The following is a 6,687-nucleotide window of genomic DNA, read 5'->3' as shown; positions in this document are numbered from 1 at the left end:
TGATCGCAGCCATGAAGGGCTGCATCTAGGTTTTTCTAGATTACTGTAGATGATCTTGTCCTGTTATCTGGAAGTTTCCTTGCCGCCTTTAAATTGAGCGATGCCGCGAGCGGCGGACATTCGTAGTTCGACGACCGCTGAGCACGCCTGTTGCTTACGCCGCCGCCGAGTGATTCAGTTCTTTTGAGGGCGCAAGTCAGCCCAAATAAAGAGCTTCGTTTGCAAGTATTTCTGGTGTCTTCCTGACCGCTGGACTGCCGTCACTACAACGTGACAATATGAATGTGGTGTATTCTCAAGTGTCTTGTGCGACGGTCATGCTATTTTCTTGGTTCATTCGCTGGGCCCTATGAGAACATACCTAGCCAACTCTTTGCGACACACGGGAAGTAGGTAATCATTGTGTCATTCTTAAAATCTGTGATTTTCTTTCAGTTGAGACAAGTAGTATATTAAAATTGTTTCACTCTTTATGTGTTATCAATGTCATGCTTAAATGGCCAGCTAATGTGATCTGTTCTTGTTTATATAAGCCATACGAAATATACCTATATGCCATACGAAATATGCTTCAGATATCTTAAGAAACGACGCATATTTCTGACAGTGTCTTGCACACGCGGCTTGTTGCAAAATGTTAGTTCTAAAGTTTTCCTCAAAGAGTTTCTACGTTAGTTTTTTTTTGGTGGCATTGCTTTCAATCAATCACACAGAAATTCAGAATATGAACAAATACACTCTTCCTGCGCAGTTAAGGCGGCTTCAGTTCTTTTAGGTGTTCATGATTAATTGTATCAATATTATCACAGAAGCAGGTAGGCAGGTTTGTATTTGCCACAACGTCCAAGCGCCAGCGGAAACGGCCCGGCCGGCTAACCGACTAGCGAGCGAGCTCACGGGCGAAGAAGTGCGCGCGCCAGCCTCCTGAGCGCGACTACTAGGCGGCGCCAGGAATGCGTTGCGGCATTGCCCCTCCCGGTGGAAAAAGCATCGTCCCGATGCTGCGTGGCGAGGTCAAGCAGAACCGTAGGCTTGACCTAGCGGGCGTGAAAGGGCTTCATCCGGGCAACGTGTACGACTTCCGACTGTGTTTGCCGTCGGGACGTACGAACCGTTCCTTGCGGAATGACTTCGTAGGTGACGTCGCTGAGTTTGCGCACCACTTCGTACGGGCCGAAGTAGCGGCGCAGAAGCTTCTCGGAGCGACCCCGCTGGCGAACAGGAACCCACACCCAGACTTTATCGCCAGGGTTGTAAATTACCTCCCTGTGACGAAGGTTATAGCGTTGAGCGTCTTTAACCTGCTGCGTCCGGTGTCTCATTCGAGCAAGCTGACGGGCGGCCTCAGCGTGCTGGACGAATTGGTCAGCGCAGGCAACTGATGGAAGGGCGACATCGGGCAGTAACATTGCATCCAGCATGGTAACGGCTTCGCGACCGTACACCAAACGAAACGGGGTGAAGCGGGTCGTTTCCTGGACTGCGGTATTATACGCAAAAGTTGCATACGGTAGTACCTGGTCCCAGTTCTTATGGTCTTCGTCGACGTACATTGAAAGCATATCGGCGATGGTCTTATTGAGTCGCTCGGTAAGGCCATTCGTCTGAGGATGGTAAGCTGTAGTTCTGCGATGACAAGTACCACTGAGCCGCATAACTTCCTGGGTGAGAGCTGAAGTAAATGCAGTGCCTCTGTCAGTTAAAACGACCGCAGGGGCACCATGACGGTGGACTAAGTGAAAGATGAAAAAGTTCGCAATATCAGTAGAAGTGCCGCTGGGAAGAGCTTTGGTTTCACAATAACGGGTGAGGTAATCAGTGGCGACTATAATGTAGCGGTTGCCCAAAGATGACGTAGGAAACGGCCCGAGCAAGTCCATACCGAATTGGTGAAAGGGTACTCGAGGAGGACCAATAGGCTGCAGCAGACCGGCCGGCTTGACAGGCGGCGTCTTCCGACGTTGGCAATCACGGCCCGTCTTAACATAGCGCTGGACAATAGCAGCAAGCTTGGGCCAGTAGTATTTTTGTCGTACGCGAGCCAAGGTCCGTGAGAAACCGAGATGGCCGGCAGAAAGCTCGTCGGGGCATGCCTGCAAAACGTCGGGACGGAGCGGCGTTGGGACCACCAGCAGGTACTGAATGTCTGTGGAAGCGTAGTTTTTCTTGTAAAGGACGCCGTCCCGCAAGCAGAACGACGACAGGCCACGCGTAAAAAGGCGAGGTGGCGATGAGACGGCTCCCTCAAGGTAATCGATGAGGGGCCGCAGTTCGGTGTCATCTCGCTGTTGTTGAGCGAGAGCAGGCGTCGTGAGAGCGCCGAGAAAAACGGAGTCATCTGTTTCAGGTGAAGAACACGGGATAGGGGCTCGGGATAGACAGTCAGCGTCACTGTGTTTCTTGCCGGACTTGTACACAATAGTGACGTCGAACTCCTGCAAGCGGAGACTCCAGCGGGCTAAGCGGCCAGAAGGATCTTTAAGGTTGGCTAGCCAGCAGAGAGAGTGATGATCACTGACCACTCTAAACGGCCGACCATACAAATACGGCCGAGATTTTGTCACCGCCCAGACAATTGCAAGGCACTCCTTTTCGGTAGTAGAATAATTCGCTTCGGCACGAGAGAGGGTGCGACTGGCGTAAGCAATGACCCGCTCAGCACCATCTTGCCACTGAACGAGAACTGCTCAGAGGCCAACGTTACTGGCGTCGGTATGCAATGCTGTATCCGCCTGCTCGTCGAAGTGGCCAAGTATGGGCGTTCGCAATATGAAAAAGTTCGCAATATCAGTAGAAGTGCCGCTGGGAAGAGCTTTGGTTTCACAATAACGGCGATCGGTATCTCAGCGGAAAGATGCTCACCGTCGACGAAGTGCGCCGTATCACGGATCGTCGGACTGACGGGTCGTTCAGTGCGTCGAAGTGCGGCGTCAAGGGTAAGCTTCTGTGATCGTCGGGAGGTCGTCGGACTCGTTGGTCGTTCGGTGCGTCGATTGGGGGCGTCGGAGGAAAACTGCGGCGATCGTCGGAAAGTGGTCGGACTGCTGGTCGGTGCGGCGGGTCGGAGGTCGGAATGTTTGATCGAATCGGCGAATGGAGGATCTTGGTCGTAGGGCTCATCGACGGCGGCTCTACCTCCGAGAGTCGCCGTCCTCAGTTTTCCCGGCGCGGACTTGGGGACTGCCGGAAGGAAATACGCCGGTTGGGAGAAAACTGTCGCGGCGATGGCGACCTGGACTGGCGTCGCGGTGGGGACGCAGGTGGGACGTTGGCGCTGAGGTACTGGTCGATGTCCCGAGGTCGTTCACCATAGCGCGGCCGAGGGGCATCCGGTGAAAATCCGCGCAAGCCCATCTGACGGTATGGACAGTGGCGCAGTACGTGTCCGGCTTCGCCGCAGTGGACACACAGCGGTAGATTGTTCGGCGTACGCCACACGTGTGCTTTGCGAACGGGCGGTCGAGTGTCGGGCGCATCAGGCGGAGCTGGATGTCGGGGTGCAGGACGGACGAGAGGAGCGGGCCTGTGGGGTGCCGGCGGTGCTGGCGCAGGGGTACGCAACGCGTCGCTGTAGGACATGACGTACGGCGCAGGCGACTGGGGGGATGGCATTGATGGCACTGCTTGCCGGAGCTCTTCACGTATAACATCCGAGATGCCTCCAACACGCGGGTGTTGCTCGAGAAAGGGCAGCTTTTGCAGATCTTCACGTACGATGCTTCGGACAAGCTCGCGAAGGGCGCTACTCTCGTTGCCGTTCATCGGCAAGCGGAAGTCCACAGCATTGATGTTCGCAGAACGATCAAATTGCACGAATCGCTGTTGTAGGGCACGCTCCATACTTGTCGCCTCCTTCTTAAAATCAGCCACAGTACATGGAGGGTCACGTACAAGGCCGACAAAGATCTGTTCTTTAACGCCACGCATAAGATGGCGCACCTTCTTTGCCTCCGACATGGACGGATCCGCGCGGTTGAAAAGCCGAGTCATTTCTTCCACAAACATGGCGACGCTCTCATTGGGCCGCTGCGCTCGGGACTGTAGAGCCATTTCAGCCATCTCTTTTCTTGCGTCATTGCCGAATGTGCTGAGCAGCTTTTGCCGGCAATCTTGCCAGGTGGTGATGGTAGCCTCGTGGTTTTTGAACCACATCTTGGCGGCGTCTTCAAGTGAAAAATAAATGTTCCGCAACTTTCGCTCCTCGTCCCACGCATTAAACGCAGCGACCCGGTCGTAGTTGGTCAACCAGTCCTCAACATCCTCAAATTTGTCGCCATGGAACGGCGTGGGCATACGCGGAGCATGGAAGAACAGCGGCTGGGCACTTACTGGAAGGTGAACGGGCTGGCTTGCCTCTGTAGTCGTCATGGTTCGCGGTAAGGAAAGAAGGGGACCACACTCGGGAGCTAAGCCTCTCAAGCGGCGGCTGGCCTTGTGCACAGGTGTGTCCACGGTGTGTAGCGGGGCTTCGGAGGCACCCAAAAGCTCTTCGGACATAGGATGTACCCAGAACCTCCACCAAAATGTCACAGAAGCAGGTAGGCAGGTTTGTATTTGCCACAACGTCCAAGCGCCAGCGGAAACGGCCCGGCCGGCTAACCGACTAGCGAGCGAGCTCACGGGCGAAGAAGAGCGCGCGCCAGCCTCCTGAGCGCGACTACTAGGCGGCGCCAGGAATGCGTTTCGGCAATATCAAAAATAAACTATGCAGAAATTAAAGCTCAATAACACCTCACGAATAAGTAAAGATGACTGCCGACAATGCAAGAGTCTTTATGCAACCTTTTATTCTTCATGTCAGTTACACGAAACCTTGTATTCTCATTTTAAAATTTTATGCACACTGTACTCAACTCATTCGGATTAATGAATCTATTCTTTCTGTCCGGTACGTACCCAATGCTCACCACCATTTCCCCACTGTCAACACTAAGAGTACGGCCCCTTCGTTATTTTCTTAATGCACAGTAGAAAGGCTTCCTTGCGTAACCTGACACAAGTATGCGGAACACACGGCTCCGTGTTACATGTAACGATGAAGTTTTCATATTCAATTTTGAACCTACGGTTTGCGTGAGTTCTTAAAACTCATTTTTTATCGTTCCCAGGACACGGCCTTATCTGTTTGCAAGAGAATAACCTATCAGCGGCGGTATTTTGCTAGATTCCGTTTCGCGCTACCTGACTACGCGACTAGGAATTCTCAGCGAAAGACTTCGGAAGAAAATAAAACGAAAAGAACTTTAAAAATATGTCCACACATTACATTTGAATGGTGCTCACCAAGTGCAATAGCTTCTCTGGATGTTCACGGTTTTTCCGGAGTCTGAAGGCGCGCTCCCTGCTAACCTACTCTTGAAGATTAAGGTAAGTGCGCTCGCAAGTGGTGGTCCTTGTCATCCAGGTGACTGCCCAGTACACGAGTCTCTGCATCGAGTTCTGTTTTAGCGTTTTTGTCCTTTATTTCTTGAATTAAGTAAATTTTATTAACTAACTTCACAGTGTACGCGTGCGGATGTCCAACCGTGAAGATTAACGAGGGAAGGCCTAGCTTGCTAAATAGAGCCACTCTTCAAGTGCAGATGTTTTTTTAACCTGCATTAGGCCATTAGTTTAGTCTTCAGGTTAGGAATCGCCTTTTAGTAAGATGTTATATAGTTTTCCATCAGCTCAATTTCTTTTTGTTTTCAGCTTGTATTTTTAGCGATTTTTGTTGTTCTTGCTTTTATAAGCAACTCTTACGGTTTACTGATTTCCAGACTAGCGTTAGAGTGCCAACCAAACCCGAACTTCGGCTTAAGGCTTTAGGAACGTGTTAGCGCCTCAGTCTGCCTCATCACTCTGCCATGCTGAAATTTTGTAGCGCACGGGTAATCATCGTTGGCGCTATTGATATTCTCACATGGCTGTGTCACAGCAAAGGCGAGACCGGTCACTGCCAACAAAAGACTATGTACTCCTCTAAAAGAGGCGAGCAAAGACAACTGAAGTCTAGGGTGAGCTTTATCCTGTGCATTAGGCTAACCAGTGCCCACAAATAGAAACAACTCTTCAGTGGCGATGGCAGCAAGTTGGCGTGGTGTTCGTCGGAAATCAAAATCCCTGCCCCTCTCCACCGCACTCACTTTAAAGGCGGCGAAATGCTTTCGGGATAAGGCGTGAAAAGCAAGTAGGGTAATCTCGAACTCCTTAGAATAATTTTCTTGCGGCTGCAATCTTGCCAGAATAAGCAGACTACGTCTCGCGTCACGCTACAGGGATAAGGCTGCGTGTCGGAGGCTTCGAGCAAGAACATTAGAAAAGCTTCGCTTCAGTACTTTGTAGTTCAGGTTTGAGGGCTAAAAGAACCTTCTTTTTACGACACCGAGCAGGTTATGGTGGAAGTCAACTTGAGCTTAGATAGCCAACATATCTACTTCTGATGAGAGGCATGAAATTTTAAGTTTTACGTAAAATAAAATCCGAAATATTCGACGAATACTTATTCTTCAGTAATTCCACAAATAAATGCTGCTTTAGAATTTCCAAAGAAAAGTGCCGAATGCACAAGCACGCGTGACCTAAAATTCACCATAATGGCAAGTGCTGTACCCAGAAAAAGGATATAATTAACGTAAAATATGGCCGGAAACAGTTGATGTCAAAGCAATACATACTTCCGGCGCCCTTTACATGCTTTCACTATGT

The sequence above is a fragment of the Amblyomma mixtum genome, chromosome 2 (assembly GCF_055824585.1).
Source record: "Amblyomma mixtum isolate Tamu chromosome 2, ASM5582458v1, whole genome shotgun sequence".
Lineage (NCBI taxonomy): Eukaryota > Metazoa > Arthropoda > Arachnida > Ixodida > Ixodidae > Amblyomma > Amblyomma mixtum.
The sequence above is the reverse complement of the archived record's forward strand: the minus strand, read 5'-3'. Positions refer to the sequence as shown.